This window comes from Piliocolobus tephrosceles, chromosome 3, assembly GCF_002776525.5.
Source record: "Piliocolobus tephrosceles isolate RC106 chromosome 3, ASM277652v3, whole genome shotgun sequence".
NCBI classification, from domain to species: Eukaryota; Metazoa; Chordata; class Mammalia; order Primates; family Cercopithecidae; genus Piliocolobus; species Piliocolobus tephrosceles.
The window spans coordinates 117,198,138-117,223,597 of record NC_045436.1 but is presented as its reverse complement, the minus strand read 5'-3'; the positions used below and the strand labels follow the sequence as shown (position 1 = coordinate 117,223,597).

Genomic DNA, 25,460 nt, shown 5'->3' with positions numbered 1-25,460 from the left:
AACATAAGTGGTGCTGGTCAAATGATAAAGGGGTCAGTCTCTTCCTAGTTGATTAAAATGCTCAGAATCAAAGAATGCTATTTATTACTGTCCCACAGTATATAATTAACAAAAGACAAAAAAAGTTTTCTGCAAGTTCCTAAAGAGTGCTATTTAGCAACATCAGATACTAAAGAAGTAGTTTTCCAAGATCAAAGCATAAGAGCATAAATCCAGGTAATTACCAAGTAATTACTAGCAGCCAATGTCTGTCTTATTTGTCAGTGAGATGGTAAGAATGAATGAAAATCAGACCACTTTGTAAAGAGGAGAATATTAAACATTATTCCATTAGCACAGGGTAAAAATAGGGATTCTTCTCAACCATAAATGCTGATGTGACAAATCCTGTTGCTGTCATGCCATGTGACAGACACAACCGCAAGGCTTGGACCCCAGCACAATGACTATGCCAGGCGAAAGGCTGGTGCTCCCAAACCTCAGGTCCTCATCTCGTAGCACGGGGCTGGGGCCAGTATTATACCAGGTCATACCACTATTGTGTTTTGGTCTATCACAGGCCTGGAGAGGAAATGGTGCTTTACTAATCATGCAGCTTAAAAGTACCACTACCGATATATTGAGGCCCATCTTCCAAAGTCTGTCATCAAGACCTGCTAGAATTATGTGTGCTTTCCTACAATGCAATGTGCCAACAAAGGGACCATGTCCCTACCCCTGGTGCTGCTTTCTCAATGGTTTTCTCCAGTGTGCCCCAGTATCTTGTGCATGTGCTGCTTAGCCATTTACTCTTGTGAGCCTTATCTTACAGTTTCAATTTCTGGACTATGAACTTTAGAAAAAATAAATATCTTTTTTGTTCAAGTCATAGCATTTGGGGGAGCTCTTTGTTGCAGCAGTTTAACCTCATTCCAATCAATCCACAGGCTATATTCTTTCAGTGTTCTCCAAGACCACCCATAGATTTGATGACTCCTTAGGAGGATTCACAGGACTCAGCATATAGTCCTGCTCATGGCTATGATTCATTATAGTGAAAGGATACAAAGGGAAAAGTCACACAGGGTGAAGTTCAGAGGAAGGCCAGCACAAGCTTCCAAGAGTCCTCTCCCAGTGGCGTCACACAGAACACACCTAATTCCTCTAGCAATGAGTTTGACAAAACATGTGAAATGTTGTCTACTAGGAAAACTCATTAGAGACTCAGTGCCCAAGGTTTTGTTGGGGGCTGGTCACGTAGGCATCTTTGGCCTAGTACAAAGCAGAATTCCAGATTCCCAGAAAAAATGAGGTGTTCGGCATCACCCACACTGTTTGTACAGTTTAGACATAGCAAGTCACCCTTATCAGTTCTGGGAATAGGCAGTCTTCTAAATTCCAATTTTTAATATGCCAGCCAATGATCAACCTTGCAAGCAGGCCTTTCCAAGGATAACGGCTTCAGAATTGTTATGTTAATTCTTTTCTGCACTTGTATCCTAACTAATACTTTATATAAATCCAGCAAAAATAAAAAAGAAAATTCAGTAGAATAATCTGTTTCAAAATGTGTGAATGACCACCCCTTAGGAATGACGGAGAGGAAAGAAATGAGTGGTGGCGCTTTAACCATATCTGTAACATTTGAAAAATTTAAAACAAACATGGGAAAATATTGATAGCTGTTCAACTGTGTGATATACACATGGGTCTATAATTTTATTTCTGTTCATTTGTATAACTTTGAAATGTTTCCTTTAAATTAAAAGATTAAAAAACAAACAAATTAAAATCATACAAAGAGGAAACGATCCCTCATGAAAGTATATCATTAATAACATTTAGAAAGGACTATGTAGTGGAGAAACAGCTGTGAAGCAACTCAAATGTGCCAACGTTAAGGGAAAATTTTGTAAGGTCCACCCAAGTGTGTCACAAATTAAGTGACTTTTAAAAAAATCTTCTGAAAAATATTTTGGAAAATTAAAGATAATGGGTACTATAACAGAGGAAATCTGGGTTTATATCAATATGTAATAGCCATCAACCAGTCAATCAATCAAAAATGCTACATACACACCACTCTAACAATAAAACCAGTTATTTACATATTCTAGAGAACAAATACAAAATAATGAGAGATAAAATTACATAGAACTCCAATTTACAATAGTTGTTTAGCTTATAATTCACTTATATTTTTCTAATGATGGGGAGAGAGAGAAGGAAAAGAAGAGATGCATGTGTATAAACACGCATAGGCCTACAAGAACAAGAGACAGAAATGAGTGGAGAAGAGGGTAGGAAAAGGAGAGGTGAAGCAGAACTGGGAAGAAATATCATGAATATAAATGAGAGAAAATCTATTTCTAGTCTCCAGCACTAATTCAGGTATTTTCAAATTTTAAGTGTACTAGAGGGGCAAATATCTTTAAACCATGTTTAAATAAGTAGGAAGCACTAGAAAAGTTACAGAATAATCAGAACCCTATAGCATTAATTTGAGAAGGATGGCATAAGAATTACATTACAAAAGATTAACCATATTAACCAACTTTTAAAAAAGCCCCTGGGATTCTTCATGACTACTTTTAGTTAAAATAATAATAAGTACATTTATGATGACGGTGCCAATGATGCTATTCTAAGTACTCTATCTTATTAATTCTCAAAAGAACCCAATGAGGAAGACATTGTTTTTTCCCATTTTACATGTGTGAAAACTGAGGCACAGAAAGTTAAAGTAAATTGTCTTAGATGGAGCCTGAATTCACTTAGGCAGACTACATCCAAAGCTTTTATTTTTAACTTTGTCATTCTGACACTTCATTTCCTATTATCTCATACTTTATGAAAATGTAATATTCAACTAAAAATAACTACATTTCCTATACTGATTACTCATGACTTTGGCAAAGCAAATGTTATTATACAGGAAGGAGCAAAAGGGTATTTTTCTCCTGTGAATTAAGAGAAGGCTTCAGTAGCATTTCTCCCATACCAGTATTCCAAAGCATAGCAAAAACACCTGTCTGGGAAAGCGCTTTATTTCCCAAGCTGTTCTATAAATACCTGAAAGCTATTTTAAAAACAAAAATAAAACATAAACTGTTCCTGAAAACTTCCATGCCTTTCTAACTTCCCAATGGTGATTCGTTTTTCCTAGGTTCCTAGAAAAATTAAAAAAAAAAAAAAAAAAAATGGCTAAACTTTTTTTTAAAGCTTCTTTTATATTCTGGGAAATGAAAAATGATTATGAGCTTACTATGAGCTAACAACCCTAGACAATTGTACTGATGGATTTATAAGGCCCTAAACAAGGAAAATGATCTTCCTACTGCAGTCTGCACACTGATCCACATCTGTGGTACTATGCTGAGTTATTGGTAACATTACTGAAATGGGACATTTGAAATAAAGGGCGACGGGTAGTTACAGGGAAGAAAATCCGTCTCCTCACAGCACTTTTTGCTTATTCTGTGTATATTGTATATTATGTGTATATTTTCACTTCTCAAATACTAAACATATTTATTATGTGTATATTGTCTCTCTCCCATTGCTCAAATTGGTATTGGCCAACCCAAGCTACAAGGTTGAGGGATGGAGAAGAACAGGAGGAAAAGGAGAGTGTTTCTGGCAAAAGAAATGGCATTTCCAAAGGCCCACACTGAAGATAAAACTTAGCAGTCCAGCAACTGAAATTTCAGAGCAGCTGGGGCATAGACAGTGAAAGAAATTGGTAAATGAAAGCCCTGGTAAGTCAGAACAAGAAGGGCTGGATGGGGAGTCATGAGAGGTCAATGAAATGTTTTAAGCAGAGACCAAATCTCTGTGACTACAGTTGGATAACAAACTTTACTTGCACCATTTGAAATTGTTAATATTCAACTGTTTTAGACCTACAAAAATAGCAGCTATGCATCATTTAACTTCATTCAAATCTTCCTGAAAGGAAGCAGGACTAGAAAATCAGGAAAGTGTTCAATAGTGAAGGTTAAACACACACACACACAACATGGTTTCAGTGAAAATATTGAAAATATTGTTATTGGAGCAGAGTAACATGATGACAACCTGTCAAGGCTATTACAGATGGGATACTTCTTCAGGAAAAAAAAAATTAGAAGATAACCTACAATCTGATTTTAAGATCCTGAAAACCCATAGAAAACTCAACAACCAATTCTAACCACCCCACCCTATTTTCACAATTTAAAAAAATGCTGTATTTTTACTCTCTCACTTGAAGAAATATGTATGTTCCAGGTGCCTGGCCCTATGCTGAGCACCATGAGTATAAAGATGTTTTAAGGACCTTAAAATCTAATATTTCCATCTGGATAGTGGCTGCAAGTACAACAGAGAAGTGACCCCTTAGACCTCACTGCTAATGGCAGAATGAGGACCAGAACTCATATCCCCTGAGTCCTGGAGACCAGGGCCCTTCCCACTGTACCATCCTGCTGATATGTCATAAGCTTCACCTGAGATAGGTAGTTGTGTCTCTTAGCCTACACATTCCATCTCGAAACAAGAGGAAGGGCAAACATACATAATTAATCACGGCACTGTAACTTTCCACAGCCTTTATATTTCTATATCTATTTTCTCCATGTATAGCCTCATCCATTACCACCCTATCCCATCACAAACTTCATACATATTTAAAAAAAAAATCCATCCCCTTAACCCAAAGTAGTGGGAATATTACATGCACACATCATAGCAGTATTTTGCACTTAAAATTAATTATTTCAAAGCATCTTGATAATGTTTCTTGTCTCTACCTGATCCTAAATTGCACTGAAGTAAGATGCTAGCTAGGTTTAAGGCACACAACTAGTTTTCTTCAAGAACAGTTCTTTTTAGAAAAGGAAAAGAATAGAAGAGAAGTCAAGGGGATAGAGGAATATAAATTTTTTCACTGACTTCTTTGCCTAAAACCAATTTATTTTTTTCACTTTTATTTTTACTCTAAGTGAATTCAAAGATAATTGGAATAGCTGACTTTTAGGTTTAGGAGGAACTAGAAAAGAAATGTTGATGCAGTCTTTGTCTTCAAAAGAGTATGAGTGAAAAAAAAAATTATTCTACCCATCAGACTTTTTTTTTTTTTTTTTTGAGACAGAGTTTCACCCTGTTGCCCAGCCTGGAATGCAATGGCGCGATCTCGGCTCACTGCAACCTCCGCCTCCTGGGTTCAAACGATTCTCCTGCCTCAGCCTCCCGAGTAGCTGGGATAACAGGCGCCTGCCACCAAACCTAGCTAATTTTTCTATTTTTAGTAGAGACAGGGTTTCACCATGTTGGTCAGGCTGGTCTCAATCTCCTGACCTCATGATCCGCCCGTCCTGGCCTCCCAAAGTGCTGTGATTACAGGCATTGGCCACCGCGCCTGGCCTCTATCAGATATTTTGCAACGGAAATATTAGTTTCCATCTCCTTCCTTCTTATAATCTCCAGATGTTAGATTAGGATTGGAATCTGTTGTGGGATACTACATAGACTTGGAACCAGAATAGATAACTTGGACTAAAATGCCTGTGACTTCTCTCAGACTAATACATTTCCCTCTTTGTTGTTTTAATTTTTTTCAAATATGTAAGTAATAAATGAATACATAATTGAATTTTAAAATTCATGCAATAAAAGATGAGCAAAAGTCTTCCCTTAGCATCCCACCTCCCAATTACTATCCCATTCGCAAAGGAAATCAGTATCTGTGCTATCACTGTCACCAATTTTGTCATTAAAAATCAAGAGCTAAATCTTGTTACCCTCAAACGTAATATTTTGACATATAATAACATACATAATCCTTTCCATATACAGAATACTTAAGTAAAGTCACAACCAGCAAAATAAAAAAGATGTAGAGATCACTTATATCATTTTATTAATAAGATAGTATATACTTACTTTTAAATACATGTAAGACTGCTGGATTAATGAACTGATGATCCAGGCTAGGAAAGAAGGTTAAGAACAACACCTCTTCAGCATCTACAACTAGATTAAATTATCAGCACAAACCATGTATTGAATTTGTGGAATTTGTTTTATTAAGAAACTAAATTTGAAAACAAGTTGTATTCATGCAAAGAACAGTAGAAGATTAAAAGTAAACAATCTAAGCAGTCAATATCTGGATGTAAACACCAATTCACTCTTTTCTTTTTCCACACTGCTTTTCCCACAGGAAGGAACAGATTAAAGGGTGGATTACTTCAAGCACTATAAAGGTCTCTAGACTGACCCCACTCTTACAGGGAGCTCTTTCAGAGGAATAATGCTATAAAGAACAGTGAAAGCCCAAAATAACCCACAGCTGAGCCCTTCAGAGGGCCCCATTCAGAGTCCCCATTGACTGCCCTGGCCTCTCTGAGGGGATTCAATATAATTCACCGCCCACCAGAATACTGAATTCACAACAGAGGGGGAAAAAAAAGTGATGGTGCTGCTTTGCATCTGTTTAAATCTTCACAGAAATGTTAAGGGGGTTAATCTTCTACAAGTCCTGTCATGTGCTTTCACAAAGGGCCAAGAAAGGAGTAGCAAAGCCCGCCATGACTCAGTGGGAAGCTCTTTGTGTCTTCCTTTCTACACCACTTCTGACAAAGAAGCTGTCTTAAGTTCATGGGCCTCTGTCTCTTGCATGAATTCTGAAGTCAGTGAAGCAACAATGATGTCATTGCTTCTGGAGACCACTGTTGCTGGAGATAATGAAGATCTTTTCACCCACAACATTGCCATTTCTGCAGCATACATTTCTTACCCTTTTAAATACAAAAGTATTCTACCCATGGGTGGGGGGGGGGGTGATGTATGTTTATTTTTTGCATTATTCAAAAGAAGTCATACTGAAACATGTTTCCCTCTCACCAAAACATCTTCTAAAACTGAACTAGTAAATAATACTACACTAAAATAGTTGATTCATACACTTGAAAGGAAACCAAAAGTTATACTTTTGAAATTAGATATATTATTCAATTAATATTCTGATATTAAATGTCCAGTAGTTTGGTAGGCAACATATGGTATGACATGAATAAAATTCATTTCTCACCGTTTTAGTCTCCAACATATATGCACATTTGGCTTTTTTTTTTTTTTTTTTTTGAGATGGAGTTTCACTCTTGTTTCCCAGGCTGAGGGCAGTGGCACGATCTTGGCTCACTGCAACGTCCGTCTCCTGGGTTCAAGCTATTCTCCTGCCTCAGCCTCCAGAGTAGCTGGGATTATAGGCATGTGCCACTACACCTGGTTACTTTTTGTATTTTTAGTAGAGACGGTGTTTCACCATGTTGATCAGGCTGGTCTCAAACTCCTGACCTCAAGTGATCCACCCGCCTCGGCCTCCCAAAGTGCTGAGATTACAGGTGGGAGCCACCGTGCCCAGCTGCACATATGGCAAAAGCAAATTAGATTATCTAAAGAATATCAAATAGTTTAAAGACAGTTATTTCCACAAATTAAAAAAAATGATAGACTCCTTTGAAAACAACTCAAATAAGGACATATTCAACTCATATATCCATATATGCTGTCTAGCATGTATAAGGACAAAAAAAAAAGGCAAGGTTAAAAAAGCAAGTGTTTAGGCAATTCAAAGTTCAGTAGAACTAAAATAATGAGTGTATACTGGGGAGTGGCATCACTTATGAATAATGAGATAAAACAGATAAATTATGGAAGTACCAGGCAATGGAGGACAAATTTAAAAAATTTATATTTTATCCAATAGGGAGTTGGGAGCCACTAAAAAATTTTAGATTAAAAATGACATAAAGTATTTCAGTTTACAACGATGACTACATCTTCCATCAAAAGCAACAATCTCCAAAGCAGAGATTGTAAACGCATACAAAAACATTTCCTGGAATATGGAGAAAAAGAATTTCTATAGTTCTCTTTATTACAGTCTTCATAATTTATAGCTTCATGAAAGTTCTATAATACATAGGATGCACGTTCCATAATGCATAAATGATAGTAGTATATTTGTGTGTGTGTGTGTGTGTGTGTGTGTGCATATCCACCACATGTGCTGTGGATACACAGTCCACAACATTTGGTAACCTTCTATCTCAAAATGGAATAGAGGGAGATAGGTTTAGAAGCAGGAAAACAGTTCAGGATGCTGCTGCAGTATTTGAAACAAACATTATTAGGCTCTGAACAAAAGTGGAAATAACAGAGCCTGGGTGGTCTTCTTGAGAGCTATCTGGATGTAAAATTTGTGGGTACTGCCTACCAACTGGATAAGGGATGTGAAAATCATGGAGTTAACTGGGTGGATGTTGGTGTCATTTACTAAAACTGGAATATAAGAGGAAAGGATAAAGAGCGAGTAGTCCAGGAACTGGTGGAGGGTTAGAAACAAGCTCAATGTTAGCCAAGCTGAGTCACAGGTCTCTGTGGAGGACCTTAACAAGAGGTAAGGTAAGGAAAAAGCAAATGTATCAGCACAGTTTTCTCATGAAAGATTTTGTTATTTATTTTGCAAGTAAATCAGATAGGAGGAGCTAAAAAACATTTCAATGAATTAAGAATTAAAAACATATGAAGTAACATAATAATACGGTATATGATAAAGTATGAAAATCAACATAACTTATAAGAACTATAAAATATCAGGAAAAAAAAACTTTCAGAGAAAAAAAGAAATGATGACACTCACACTGGATAATGAACACCAAGTGGAGGTGACAAGAAGGCACTGCAGATGCAGAAGGGAGTATGACTAAATTTACAGAAAGAACAAGCAGGGGAGACGATGAGGAAGCCTAGTTACACTGCATCCCACACTACATCAGAGCAAGCATCATACATTCTCTTTTCCTTCCATAAAGATGGATACATTACATTACTTTTAAAGACATTATGTTGGGGTATTTACAACTATGATTTAATGACTTAGGAAACAAATTTTAAATATTATGCTTTCTGGATTTACAGAAGTACTAGGTAATATATATAAAACAAAGAACCCTTATTTCTGCTCCATTCCTGAATCTTATACTCAGAGATTGGGTAGGAGTCAGGGGATAGCCTAAAGAATGCTGTTGCACTTTTATTTTAAAATTTCTAAACTTAAAAATGAAATGGTCATAATGATCATGAACAGCCTCAAATCAAAGCAGCCCCATAAAAATGTCTGCCCTGATTCTTAAAATGGGCTCAGCCAAACCCACTCCTTCCTTTTCACACTGGAGTTGACACATCTCATGCCCTCAGCACCTCTCACCTGGATTAGTACTCCAGGAAAAAACACTCCAAGCTGTTTTCCCTGCCTCCACTCTCTCACTTCTCTCTATACTCCACGAGTGTATTCTGTATTCCGCATGAATGGAAGACAGATTTTCTAAAATATATATTATAGTACATAACTTCTGTGAGTATATTTTTTAAACTTGTAAAATAAAGTTCTTCATAATCTGACATTAACCGTTCTCACCTGAGACAAATATAAGAAAAGTATATCGGACGGGCGCAGTGGCTCACACCGTAATCCTAGCACTTTGGAGGTGGGTGGAACATGTGAGGTCAGAAATTCGAGCCTGGCCAACGTGGTGAAACCCATCTCTACCAAACATACAAAAAATTAGCCAGTGCCGTGGTGGGCGCTTGTAATCCCAGCTACTGAGAAAGCTAAGGCAGGAGAATCGCTTGAACTAGGGAGGCGGAGGTTGCAGTGAGCCAAGATCATGCCACTGCACTCCAGCCTGGGCAACAGGGTGAGACTCTATCACACAAAGAAAAGAAAAGAAAAAAAAGAAAAGAAAAGAAAAGAGAAAAGAATATCAACTATAGTTTTGACTGTGGTAAGACAGGAAAAGGGGAAAGGAAAACAGGATACCAATTGTGAGCTGACTGCCCATATTGTGTAGGGCACCATATCATTAAGAGCATCTTGAGACACGCAGAATTTTAGTTTTATAGACGAGACAGTGATATCTAAAGAGGCTTCCTAAAGTGCCGCAAGTGACAGAGCTGATAATTGCAGAGCTGTGATTTGAATATACGTCTTTCTGATCACAAAACCTATACTAGAGAAGACCATGGATATTCAGTGAACATATCTGAAACTACAAAAAGAGCATCCCTTGTAAACTATGTAGGATACAATTGAGTGTAAGAAAAATTCCACTACTAAATTATAGGAGAAGAAGGAGACCCAAAACAACTGATCGAAGATAGTAAGGGATAAGGAGGCTACACTGAGGATATCAGGAGAAAAAGAGAAAATTTAAAGAAACAACTTGCTATGAAGTGTCATCATGAAGAGGACCAGGAAAATAAGTTCTGAGAATAGCAATCTGTTGAAATTTTTAGGTCTCTGCGGAAAACTATTTATGTAAATTGCTGAGGATGAGAGTCATGTTGAGGGGGAGCTGGAAAACAGATGAAGGGTGCAAAACAAAAAATTTTCTTTAGAGAAATATGGTAACAATGTCGATAAAATAAAGTATCGGCCGGGCGTGGTGGCTCACATCTGTAATCCCAGCACTTTGGGAGGCCTAGGCAGGGGGATCACCTGAGATCAGGAGTTCAACACCAGCGTGGCCAACACCACAAAACCGCGTCTCTACTAAAAATACAAAAAATATATATATATATTATCTGTGCATGGTAATGTGCGCTTGTAAACCCAGCTACTCGGGAGGCTGAGACAGGAGAATCGCTTGAACCAGGGAGGCGGAGGTTGCAGTGAGTCGAGATCATGCCACTGCACTCCAGCCTGGGCAACAGAGCAAGACTCCGTCTCAATAAATAAATAAATAAATAAATGAATAAATAAATAAATATCTACAAAGGACGAAAGGGCCCAAATTCCAACCAGATATTTATGAAGACAGAGGACACTTATATCATCTTGGAGAGTCATGCACATCTCTATGAAAGTTCACAAGATGAAAACAAAAGAGAAAGAAACGTGTGATACCAGTGACTAAGTAAGCAAGTTCTACATCCTAATTCTGGAGGACCCCACAAACTATCTCTTCTGTGCTGTGCATCCCACTCCTGAGTCCCATTCAAATCCCACCCTCCAACAGTAAAAAGAATACAGTCTGGGGACTTCATTACCCAGTCTGGGTTTGATAATCAGACACCTAAGGTGGAAAGTGCAATTTCAGATTACCTTCCTTGTAATTTTCATCTACAAATTACAGAGAATCTTTGACAGTGTGGGCCTTCTTCTATGTCACACTAACGGTTCTACTTCATTTTTCCCCTTCCCAAAATATTTTAGTTGAGAGCTTTTTTGTTCAGTTTTAAAAGTACTTGCAAAGCTTTCACTTTATTATCTAATAAAAAATGTGGAGAAACTGTGTAAGTTATTTTTCTGGCCAGGCCTGAGCCATCAGAATCTGAGCACTTTGTGAGGCCTTGGTGGGAGGATTGCTTGAGACCAGGAGTTTCAGACCAGCCTGGGCAACACAGTGAGACCTCATCTCTACAAAAGAATAAAAGAAATTAGCTGAATGTGGTGGTGCACAGCTGTAGACCCAGTTACTGGGGATGCTAAGGTGAGAGGATTGCTTAAACCCAGGAGTTTGAGGTTGCAGTGAACTATGACCATGCCACTGCACTCCAGCCTGGGCAATAGAACAAGACTCTTCTCAACATTTCTGAGTATTAGAATCACTCATCATTCATTTGTTCAATCAATATTTATTGAAGACCTACCCCGTGCTAGGCTAGACCCTGAGTAAGCAATGTTGAACAAAAAGGAAAAATTGGGGTAATCCCACCTATCTTATATAATTCTTGGGAGACTCAAATGAAATAAGTCTTTGGGAGAAACTTAAAAAACTGTTAGGAAGATACACACACACACACACACACACACACACATATATATATATATACCATGGTGCAAATCCTAGACCCACACTCTCCAATACCCAATACAAGGGCCATTAGTCATATGCAACTATATAAATTTGAATGAATTAAAATTAAATAAAAATAAAAGTTCAGTTTATCAGTTACACTAGTCACATCTCAATAGCTACATACGACCAGTGGCTACCATACTGGACAGCACTAATTTAAAACACTTCCATCATCACATAAAATCCTATTGGACAGCAGTTTCCTAAAAGCTAGGAGTAGAAACATGAAACAGAGCATCTGAATGATGCCAGGGTTGAGCAGTAAGTGATACTATGATGAAAATATGCTACAGGCCAGACGCGGGGGCTCACACCTGTAATATCAGCACTTTGGGAGGCTGAGGTGGGTGGATCACCTGAGGTCTGGAGTTCAAGACCAGCCTGGCCAACACGGCAAAACCCCATCTCTACTAAAAATACAAAAATTAGCTGAGCGTGGTGGTAGGCTCCTGTAATCCCAGCTACTCGGGAGGCTGAGGCAGGAGAACAGCTTGAACCTGGGAGGCAGAGGTTGCAGTGAGCTGAGATCGTGCCACTGCACTCCAGCCGCGGCGACAGAGAGATACTCCGCCTCAAAAAAATAAAAATAAAAATAAGAAAATATGTTACAAACCACATACTCAAAGAAAGGTGGCTGATGATTCTTTATAAGATTATAAAACCATCACAAAGGAAAGATGTAGTCGTGATTTAAAAAAAAAAAAAAAGTCAGAGCTAACTTATTGATGGCTTAGTAAGTATGAGAAACTAAAGCTAATTGCTTTAAGTCAGTATTAGATTTAATCCAAAGAACAATGCTTGAAGTAAGCATTATTATTTTCTCTGCCTTGTAGATGAGGAATCTTAAGCACTGATAGGTTAAGTAATTTGATCAAGGTTACAAAACTATTTAATGGTAAGCCCTTGGAATAAACTTTACTAAAAGAAAATAAATATTTATGTAACAATAATATCTAAGACACTGAATGGATCTGGTTGAATTAATTATTATGAAAACAGCATCAAGGTAATATCATATCACTATGTGCCTTTTTTACTTTCAGTGATTAAGAATTATTGATAATAATATTTTCCCCATACTATCACCATTAGTTAGTTCTCTAAACTTTGTCTTCTTTCCTCAGGAATGGCCTCCTTTCTCCCAGTCATTGTATCTCGAATCAAAACCCAAGCATCTTCGAATATTCACATGAAGTCCCTAAAACAGTTGAGCCTTCACTGGTATCTCTAAAGTCACACAATATATTTTCTAGATCATTCACTATACTGCTAATTGCACAATGATTTGGTTTTAATACTAGTCTTTACTGATGTATGCTATACTATTTGATGAAAGAGCATATATTGAGCATCTGATAAATAAATGATAATAATAACTACCTTGCATCAAGAATACCCTAAGTGTTCATCTAAAATTTATCCTTTGTAATTTAATATTGTCTTCACGGTTTTTGAAGGCATAAAATATAAACACCCAGTCTATCTCTAATAAAGGCTTTAGTTTTCTCATGAAGTAGCTGAAACATGTTAGCTCTTTTTTCCTTTCTGTAATATACAAAATAATAAAGATTATTAAACAGATATATGTTAGATAGTCTTCTATCAAAAAAAATCCATGCTTAGATTTATTATTTCTTTAGTGTTTTAAAGACCTAGATTGAAGATCTAATCTCAAAATGAGCTGAAGAGATCAGATTCAAATGTCTGAATCTGTTTTTACAGAATAACCTTGGCAAAGTTTACTCTAAGAAATGTAACACAGTTGGACTGTCTTCCTTTGGCTATAAAACATCTTTCATAGGAATGTCCATTAAGGTCTGGGAGGTGGTGTGAGGGGAGTGTCCAAAGGGGTTTGAACAGAAAATGTGCGGGATCCCATCTCAATGCAAAGTGTTCTTACATTAATCAAAATATATTTTCAGAAATAGTTGCTTATATCTAGGTCTTATATTTTAGTCCCTATACCTGGAAATATGGGGGGTATTCCCAAAGGACTAAACACTGAGTACTTATGTTTCCCATCCTCATTAGTTTATTAGTTTCTCTGCTGTATAACACAGTCAAATTGTTCTTTAAGCTTAAGTCACTGGAACTGGGTACCTAAAGTAAGAAACTGCCATCATGTTTGGTCTTAATTTTTCCTTTGTTTTTGCCAAGAATTGAAGAAGACTAAAACAGATGATCTCTCTATTTGTACTGAGGGAGGCCTGGACATGGTACCTCTGCCACTTTTCTATCTCTGGATAAAAAGTTAGAAAAATCTGCAAAAGTAAGTACATGGCTTCATGGTGACCACATTAACACTATCTACTCTCTGATGTGCACAGATAACCCTAAGCAGTTTTAATAGTATCAAAAATAAAATATAATGCTTCTATATTCATGAAGAAAATTTGATTCCTTTTTACTCACACAAAAAATTCTGTGGAATTTGGGATAAAATTCAGTATCTGCAGATATTAGATAGAAAAAAAATAAGAGTCAAGTAGTATTAAGGTCCCAAATTTGGGTATACAGACATCAGAAAACTGAAGATTGCAAGGTTCTCCTAGTTACTCACGATGTCAAAGCTGTATTTGTGTTGTTATAAGTGAAAAATCATGTGGTAAAATGTGCTTGAGTTATACAGAAACATTTATTTTTTCTAACATTAATTTTATTCTTAACACTATTTTTTTGCTATTTTGCATTTGACATTTTATCATTCCTCATCCCAACTTAGAGATAAAAAAATTTAAAAAAATAAAAAGCTCCTAACAAGAGTCCTTTCAACAACCCTTGAACACATATGGTTTCTGCAACTGTAACAATTTGAAGCTACAACAACATGGACCACATAAATATTAGAACTTGTACAATGGGGATAATTTTAGAAAATATTCCTTCATGACTTTGTGTGTAGATAACCCACTTACTAATCAGCCCTAAGAAATGGCTTGGAGGCTTTGAGTCAATGGAGAGAAAAGGGAAGGGATGGAGAATATTACATAGTAGAAATATTGCATCAAGAATAAAAAAGAAACAAATAAATAGAAAGACATCCCATGTTCATGCATTGGAAAACTTATTGTTAAAACTTCCATCCCGCTTAAAATACCCAATGTGCTCTACAGAGTCTATGCAATCCCTATTAAGATTCTAGTGGCATTTTTTATAGATATAGAAAAAACAATTATAAAATTCCTATGAAACCACAAAGGACCCTTGGTAGCCAAAATAATCTTTACAACAAAGAAAAAAGCTGGAAGCATCATACTGTGGGACTTCAAAATCTATATCCAAGCAGCCATGACCAAATCAATATAGTATTGGCATAAAAACAGACAGACTAATGGAACAGAATAGACAGTCCAGAAATAACCCATGCATATATGGTCAAATGGTCCTCCACAAAAACATACACTGGGAGAAGGAGAGTCTCCTCGATGAATGGTATTGGGAAAAGTGAATATTCACATGCAAAAGAATGTAATTGAACCCTCATCTTACACCATACACAAAAATCAACCCCAGATGGATTGAAGACTTAAATGTAAGAACTGAAACTATAAAACTCCCAGAAGAAAGGAAAAAATCTTCATGATATTGCTCTTCACAATGATTTCTTAGTTATGACCCCAAAATCTCAGGCAACAAAAGCAAAAATAGACAAGTAGGACTACATCAAACTAAAAAGCTTCTACACAGCGAAGGGAAAAATTAACAAGGTGAAAAGGCAACCTATAGAATAGGAGAAAATATTTGCAAACCATGTATCTGATATGAGAATAATATCCAAAAAATCTAAGGAACTCCTTCAACTCAGTAGCAAAACCAGCAAACAAAAAAACACATGCACAAAACACACACACACACACACACACACACACACACACACACACACAGAATAACTTGATTAAAGAATGGGTGAAGGACTTAAATAGACAACTCTTCAATGTAAGACAGACCAATAGACATATGAAAAGATACTAGCATCACTGATCAGGGAAATAACAATCAAAACAGAAGTGAGACATTACATAACACCTGTTAGAATGCCTGTGGTAAGAAAGATAAGTATTGAGGAGATGTAGAGAAAAGGGAACACTTGCACTGTTGGTGGGAATGTAAACAGTGCAGTTCCTAGAGAAAATAAAGTATGTTGAGGCTCCTTAGGATATTAAACAATAGAACTACCATATGATCCAGAAATCTCACTTCAGGGCATATATCCAAAAGAACTGAAATCAGGACCTTGAAGAAATATTTGCACCCTGGTGTTCACTTCAGCATTGTTCACAATATCCAAGATGTGGAAACAACCTAAATGTTCATTGATAGATGAATAGATAAAGAAAATGTGGTATATACACACATGGAATATTATTCATCCTTTTAAAAAAAAGGATAGATCTCATGTTAAGCATTCTTAACACAATACAAAAAAAAATATAAAGAGACTCAATATTCAGCTCCTGGATTCAAGTAACATTTATAAAAAACAGATTTGTAGACTAGGTTGTGTTAAGAGAGAAAGGATTTTCTGAATGCTTAGCTTTCACACAGTACATTAACGGTAGGCCTGGAGACCATATCACAAACTTTTTAAAATTTGTTTTTGTTTTGTTTTCCTCTTGTGAAGAGAAACTCCTGTTTATCATAAGTCTTAGTCGTTAGTCTGGATTAGTGAAGAAAAAGCATATAATTAGAGGAAGGAAAATACAAGGTTAGCCCTTTTGGTCTTAGGCTGCCTCTGGATGAGGGAAATAAACAGAACTAGGAAGACAGTGGTTGTAATTTCTTCCCAGTTCCCTTCAAAGCCAAGTCTCAGATGGGGAGAGATAGGATTAAGCATTAAAGGATTAAAATAAAGGATTTTTACATACAGATTCAAGGGCTAGGGAGAGGTTCTTCAATTTGGATTAAAGAGACTAAAATACACAAATCATCAAGGAACTGTAAGAGCCAAAGCCTTTTCTCCCGCTCTGTTTTGGAGATTCTGGAAGAACACTTTATGAGCGGCTAGGACATCACTCTGTTCACAGCCTAAGAAGCTGTCACTTCCCACAATTCTTACGCAACAAGAACAGCAATATCTGAGTCTCCTGGGGAGCCTGTGAGAGACAGCTGCTGAATCAGTGTTGATGTGGTCCCACACCAGAAGCTGTGAGTAAGTGGATCATATAGGCTGGACAAATAGCAGTCCCAGCCAGAACTCAGGGTGGTTTGCTGCACTAATGATAATAAGAGGAGACTCTAGTCAAGCTGGCAGTAAATACCAACAGGCTAGCAGATACCATGCAGAAAAGATAGCCAGCCCAGCAGTGCTTACTTGGCCAGCCAAAGGAGCCCATACTACGGTTAACACAGGATAATTTTATATAGAAATTTTAATAGACATATGATGCATTCAACATTGTAAGGCAGCTATGCTACTTTTTCCTGTTTTTCTTTCTTTGTTTTATCCTTGAACATTTGTAAAGAATTAATATGCACCACAATGAAATCCTTTCATTAATAAAAGGACCGTTCATTTTGTAGTCCCTACTACTTACAGTAAATTCTTGGTTTCCCATTTACTTAATTCCTATTTAAAATATAAAACTTGAAGTTAATTCAAATTACCTGAGTTAGTTGCTTTAGTGTAGCTGTCATTAGGTAATGAAAGGAAGAAATGGGAATGAATGATGTTTTTACGTACACTGCAAGTGGGCTGGGCAATATTCAGGTCCTGAGTCTCAATATAACGGGGGCTACATAATCAGGAAATACGACAAATCCAAAGAAGGTAGGGTTTTTATTCCACAATAAGAATCCAGGTGATTGTTGTAATAATTTTGTCCAATTTCTATGTTTCAAACTGCAAATCGATAAAAATAGTCCCAATATCTTTCAGAGATGCCCATTAATAATATGTGTAAGTCTGAGCTGGCAGCATTTTAGAACACTGCTTCCACATATTTAAGAGGAAGGGTGCTGGAGAGTGACGAAACGATACCCTGAAGAACTTAGATGACAGCAACCTTAGGTGAACCACACAAACGTTTCTACTGATTTTTCAAATGTTGGGTCATCAAACAGAAAGGGATATTGAAGGAGACAAAAACAACATATCCCAGACTGATTAACTTAATACCTTCTTTAAACATAATTAGAAAGGTCCATTTACCGTACATAGCAGTGATGTCCACTAGGGCTTCCCATGAGACCCAGAAGCAAGCCAAGGCCAGGCATATGAAATGAGGAAAGACAATGTATGTCTGCATACATTCCCATACTGACTTGCCCTATATATTATCCAAAAGTTAGGAATGAAGAAATTTAAAAAATGGTTCTAATACCCTAATTTCCATTAGTAGAAGACTCTTTAGGGTCATTGTATTAGTACAAGTATCATAGAACAGGACATAAAGAAAATTTGTTTTTATTATTTGTTTCACCTTTTGGTGAGACAAGGACCTTTGGGCTTAGACATAGCTTTTATCCCTGTAACACATGGAATAAAACCTGACAAAACTTGAAAACATAAAAACAAAACCTGCCAAAGTGCGGATACAAAGGACTGAACTTAGGGAGCAAAATGTATTAGTAACCCCGAGACTTGACAATAAAAGAATATACAGCAATTTGTAAAGCACACTAGAGAGAACCAAGGCCTTCCATAGGAAATGAATGATAAAGACAGCCCTATAAGAAAAAAGGGACACAAAGACTTAAGATATTTGATATTATCAGTCAGAGCTCTCAAATACAAAATATCTCAGGTCAAAAGCACTGAACAAGTTCGTATGGCGGAATATAAGTGGTTACAGTAGTTCTGAGAGATGAAAAAAATTATTTTCAACAAATACTTCAATCAGACTTGTAAAACATTTTTTTCAGATACTTAGTAAGGTGCTGAAAGTGACAGGAATATGCTATATATTTGGTTGTTTACAATAATCTCTATACAATCTTACTGAGGGAAATAGCTCCAATCATTCCTAAAACAAATACTTCTAGCATATAGTCCCAAATTCAAGAACTTCCAATGAGAATTTTTAAATTTAGATATTTAGACCAGACAGGTAACAGCTGAAAATTAGAGCAAAATTTCTAGCATCCAGAAAGAACAAAAGCAAGTATTCAGCTCCTGTTACAAAATTATGCATTAAAAGGAGCATTTGTTTTCGCCTATGTGTAGTTCTCACATTTAAACTGACAGTAAATTCATGTAAACTCAAACAATTTTCAAATAAAAACACTATTTTAGAGCTACATTTATTTTTCCCCTGTTTTCTTTTTCTTTAACAGACACCATCAACTTTTACCCCATATATCAGGAAGATCCCTGGTAGGAAGACTCATATGAAAAAGATCCTCTAGGCCGGGCGCGGTGGCTCACGCCTGTAATCCCAGCATTTTGGGAGGCCGAGGCGGGCGGATCACAAGGTCAGGAGATCGAGACCACGGTGAAACCCCATCGCTACTAAAACTACAAAAAATTAGCCGAGCGCGGTGGCAGGCGCCTGTAGTCCCAGCTACTCAGGAGGCTGAGGCAGGAGAATGGCGTGAACCCGGGAGGGGAGCTCGCAATGAGCAGAGATCAGGCCACTGCATTCCAGCCTGGGAGACAGAGCGAGGCTCCGTCTCAAAAAAAAAAAAAAAAAAGGAGTGGAAATAACCTGACTCTTCCACAGAGATGTAGGAGCTGCACACACACACACACACACACACACACACACACGTACACACTCTCAGACACAAAATTTGCAAAATCCTAAATGAACATGTTCAGGAGTGGATAGTATTGATTCTCATAAATAAATACTATGTTTAAAGTTAATGCTTGATGATCCAGGAAGGAAAATAAAGCGACAGAAAAATAAATGGCATCTAATTTATAGAAAATTATCTTTTAAAAATATATTGAGCGCCTGAGTTATAAATTAAAATGATGAAACAAAAGATTATTAAACCTCCAGAAATGTCTGGATTACTAACACAAATGCTTCCCACTTACTAACATGAAAGTTTATATATTGTTGTACCTGGAAAAAAAAAAAGAAAAAAAAAGAAGTACAGGCTTTAAAATGTGATTAATGTGGAATACTATGCTCCATAAAAAAGGTGAGTTTATGTCTTTTGCAGGGATATGGATGAAGCTGGAAACCATCATTCTCAGCAAACTATCACAAGACCAGAAAACCAAACACCATGAACAATGAGAACACATGGACACACCTGGGCCTGTAGGAGGGTAGGGGCCTATGGGAGGGATAACATTAGGAGAAATACCTAATATAGGTGATGGGTTGATGGGTGCAACAAACCACCAGGGCACGTGTATACCTATGTAACAAAACTGAACTTTCTGCACATGTAACCCAGAACTTAAAGTATAATAAAAAATAAAATACAATAAAAACAAAATAAAATGTGGTTAAGGAGGCACACTTGGCATGAGCAGAGTCAAAATGTACTCAAAATTTTTCTAAAAAAAGGGTCTATCGCTCCTAAGCAAAAGCAGTTGACACGTGAGAAAGCAAACACTACATTTTGATAATAGAGTGTGTTTTATATTCAAAAAGAGCAAGTACATTTTAAATACTAGCAAAGCTTTTTCTTGGTATGAACTGCTTCCTCATGAATCAGTAATTGATACAGCTTTTTTCTGAGTAGGCAATTACTAAATTTAAGAATCAAGATCTAGTCCAAATGATCTGAATTGGCTTTCTACCTTGATATATATTTACTGCCTTCAATTTCACTTCAGTCAGTCAAACATATCTAAAACCTCCCAATTCTCTTTCTCCGTTAATGCAAGATCAAGAACTAAATAGTAATCCCGAGCTCTGAAGTCTCAACACATTTTGTGTCTTTTCATCTTCAATTCTTTGTTGGAAAAAAAAATATGGAGTTACATTTGTAACACTTCAATCCTGGTCTATCTATGTCCTAAATAAGTTATTTTCATTGAACCTATCCATACAGAGACAGAAGAAACTCAGTAAGGCAATTTAATGAAAAAAATAAAGTATTATCCTTTACATTTCACATCTGAAAGCTCTTTAACCTTCACTCTGCTATTTTATGTAATAATTCAATCTTCATATTGCCTTCATTTTGTCAATAATTGTTATAAATACCCCAATTGTGAAACATACAAAACCAACCAGACAAAAAATTCCATAAATATGATTAATATTTCCACATGAATCCAATAGTAATAGCCTTGACAAATGATTGGCTGCTAAATAAGAAGTTGCAGGTGTGAAAAATTTATAATTTAACACCTACCCAAAATAATGATTGCTACTTGACATATCTTAGTAATTTAGTATAATATGTTCCATACTTCATTTACTAAAAAAAAATTCTGCTAAAATTAATTTATGTTACTCAATTTTTGTGTGGGTTACAAAGTCCACCAATGATTCTCTTTGATCAGGGCATAGGTCATGAGAACTTCCAAATACAGCAGGTTAGAGGATATACTGACATGTCTACAGATTCAAGGAAGGGCTCTGGACCTAGGAAGTTCCTAGGAGTAGTAAAATAAGAAATAATCTTCTCATTTTTCTAGTTCTTGTTTCATAGTTTAATTCCCCGGCAACCAGTAGCAACTCCCAAATCATTTCTGACTTCTGTATGTTTCCCACCTGGGACAAAAACACGCCTTCACAGCGCCATGACAACCACGCCAGCAACACAAGCATTTGGGTTCATGCAGGAAAATGAAAATCCTGAAAGGAAGCTAGGAGATAAAGGCCTACTATTCCTCGTTTCCCACTGGTAGGATGTAATTACAAAAATTACTTTAACACAAAGCTTCTGGTGAATGAATAGCGGGTAATTTGAGGGGAAAAGCCTAGGGCCTAGGGATTAAATTAAAAATGTAAAATGCTGAATGATGTCATACAAGTTCAACCACCTTCCCCCCAAAAAGTAAACTGCCTAAAGCAAACTCCTTAGTGATGACAGAGTAAACATTCTTAAGAGATAGGCAGGGGTATATTTTTTACTTGAGTTTAGACAAATGAGTGATTTAATAGTAGAGGTGAAATTTATGATCCTTTAATTTTTATTAAGTATATTATTACCAATTATAATTTCAAATATAACATAATTTTGTCAAATTAAAGAGTTTCGAAAAGTGATTTTTATACCCCTAGATCTGAAAAAGAAGCAAATTAAACCTACCCACCATGATGAAGTAGACAAATTTCTTTGTCATAAGCATGCCAAGTTTATGTTTTTTGTTTAATGAAAAGGATGCTATTCGTTTGCTAGAAACTGGCAGTGCTATGTGTTATGAATACTTGCCACTTCTGTACTAGAAGACACCATTATTTATATTGCCAAATGTAAAACTGTTTTAGATCTTATTCTTTAAAGAGTAATTCTAAAGCAGAGCACTACATTTTTGACTTTACTACTTAGTTCAATATATTTTTAAAAAACTCTTCACATGTTTCACATTGTGAAAATACAACTTTCCTATTAAGAGTCAGCAAATAAGAATCTGCTATATATGGGATTGATTGATTGTTTTTGTGTTGTTGAATCATACTGTATGATATATTATCTTAACAGTTTCAAAGCTGTGACTTTTGTGGGAAACTCAGTTGAATATTCTTAGCGGACAGGGAATAGAAATAGATATTTTCATTTGGTCAAGCTGAGTAGCTTAGGGCTCTCGAGTGTGGGAGAAGCATAGTTTTTGTTTTGTTTCTAGTTTTAATTTTGTTTTCTGGAGACATAAAGTCCTTCTTATCTATAGCAAATATCTTTCATAGGCTCCCAATTCTGTGCAGTGTATACCTTCAGATTCTCAGTGATACACCTGAGAATGAGAGAGTAGAAGGCAAGAAGGGGCATTCTAACCATCGACGAGCCAGTAACTGCTACTTCACTCTCAAGCTAATCTCTACCCATCCCTACCACAAGAAATGTTTAGAAGGCCATTCGCACTTTGACTCTGGGACATGATTATGAAAATACACCATGCATTTTTTAATTCACTCAGTGGTCTAAAAGATCATATAACTTAATCTACTTAAATTGGACCGACTTATCATTCTCCTTTATCAAGCCTATTTCTGTTTCTCAATTTATATACCTGAATTCTGGAAAGAGAATTATCTAATCTTCTAGATTAGAATTTCTCTCTTTCCCCACCTCCTCCAACTTCTACCCCATCACAAAACTCCAATAGTTTTACTTCAATTTCTATCCATTTGGCTCTATCTCTCCATCGCCTAGTTCAGGTCCTAATAGATTTTAATGTATAACACTTGCAACAAACTCCAGAGCTCAAATGAATGGCAGTTTTGAGGAACTAAACTGCTAAATCAAGAAATGTAGCTAGCCGATTACTGTGACAAGTAGCAAAATAGGGCAGACTGTTTACATGGGCCCTACTGATGAAATCCTGCAGGGTCAGAAATGGCTTGCTTATGATCAAAACTTCTACTGATGACTTGCTGTCAGAGAAATGTATGGAGACCATGGTTCTCAAACACATTTCATTCCAAGTAAGTTTTAGCTTATGTATTTTATTCCTCTTCCTACATAACTCATTAAGAAAGACCTCATATGTTTCCTAAAATAAAATCTTGAATTAATCCAGTAAAGGCACTATTTTATATAGTGCTTTTCCTTTCATTTATAAATCAATATACCTTTCTAAACCTAATTTTTTTCAATTTTACATTTTAAAATAATGAAATACATTACAGAAATATATTTTTAATTTACAGTCAGGAGGTATTTGGTCTATGAGAAGACTTGGCTCTCCATCTTACTACCAGGAAGTTAAAGGAACAATTTAAAAGTTCTGAATCGGAATCACTTGTTCCCCCAGGCAAGAGAGTTACACTTCTAATGTATATGGTTACAATTCAAGATTCTCAAAAGGAGGTAAATTCATATCACCTACAACTTAATTCAATCAGAACTTCATAAATAAGAAGGTGAAAATCATTAAGCTCATATTAACATTTATCATGGAACATTTTAAGAGAACAGAATGATTTAATTTTGATTCCAGTTTTAAGGTAATCAAGAGGTGACAAAGGAACTCCTTTTGCTCTGACCCATGATCACTGAAACTTGTCTCAGAATGTATTACTCTAGTTTGTGGCCTACTTCGACTATAATTGCAATCTTCTATGAATGACTGAAAAACTCAGTCTTCAGTGTCTGCATTATTAAAAACAACTTTTAAGTAAACTGAGTGTGTTGATGCTATTGAAATTGACATTTTAAATAATTTTCTAAAGCAATGTTCCAAATTTCTGTAATTCCATCCAATTCCTTTATGTATACATACCCTGACTGTTAATTTCCCTATTCTATCATCTAAAAATACAATAAGTATTAAACATAATATTTCTTGTAACTTTCTTACTTCAAGCAAAAAAACTCTTCTTCTTATAAATATGTCAGACTAATGAAAAGTACTAGGACTAATATTTATAGAAATATACACGGTCAGGAATTGAAATGTAGTAATAGGGTACAGCTTGATGAAACTACAATTATGACAGATGGAGCTGATGGGAGGACAGCCACAGTAACTCATCTGGCTTTCAGTTCTCCTATACAATTCCATAGCATGTGGCCTATGCTTTCCTAAAAAATATTTAACCATTGCTTTGAAAGAGGTATTAGATATTAGCAATATGCAACAACGAAGATTTACTTGTAGAAAAAGCACTCTATCCTACTACCTTTTCTTTAACATAATCAGTCTTCTGATTTAGAATAACAATTTTAGAATATGAAAATTGAGATTCACCTGAAGACAATGACTAATGGTTCAACTTAAACAAAACTCTTAACATGCTAATCTTCTGCAAAGATATTAAATATTAACAGTTAATTAAATAACAGCTAGCATTGATTAAGCACCCATTTTTGCTGAATACTACATTAGGCAATTTGCATATACGTTTAATACTTATTACAATTGTGCAATATATATTACTTCTTTTTTCATAAAAAAAACTGAGGCTCAGAGAGGTTAAATACTAATCTAAGATAACAACAACTTGGTGTGCAGAGCTATTATTACTCACACCAAGTCTAACTGCAAAGCCACTACAGTGACTGTATAAGCTAGGCACACATTTCATAATATTGGGTTTATTATTATAGTCCTGTTGTTTAAAATGAGAAATTTCTTTAAAATTTTCAAGATGTGTTAACTTTAAAGTTATCTTAAATTGCACTATTCTATTCATAAAGAATTTTAGGAGAAGTTAGTAGTATCTGAAAATCAGACTAATGACTAGGTAACAAATCTCAAAAGGCAATCTAGAAGATAAATTATTTCTACAGAAAAAACTCTTTATTCTTAACTAAGAAAGTTGTCCTGGCAAATGTTAACAGACTTTTTGAGATTTGTTTAAAAAAAAAATGGATTCCCAAATTTTCTTTTTCTCCACAAAGGAAATTTTATATCCAATGCATAAGCATATCTCCTTAATAGTAAGTAACTTTCAGGTTTAATTTAAACAAACAAACAAAAATAGAAAACTTTTATGCAACATAATTTACTTGACTTACCAGTTCTAGCCTAATTTGAAATAAAATTCCACAGAAGAATTTGAT

At 36.0% G+C, this 25,460-nt stretch overlaps 1 protein-coding gene across 1 annotated transcript in view; it reads right to left on the bottom strand.

Moving 5' to 3' along the window:
- ADAMTS3 (ADAM metallopeptidase with thrombospondin type 1 motif 3) overlaps positions 1–25,460 on the bottom strand; it is a 279,272-nt gene that overhangs the window by 107,514 nt on the left and 146,298 nt on the right. The window lies entirely within an intron of this gene.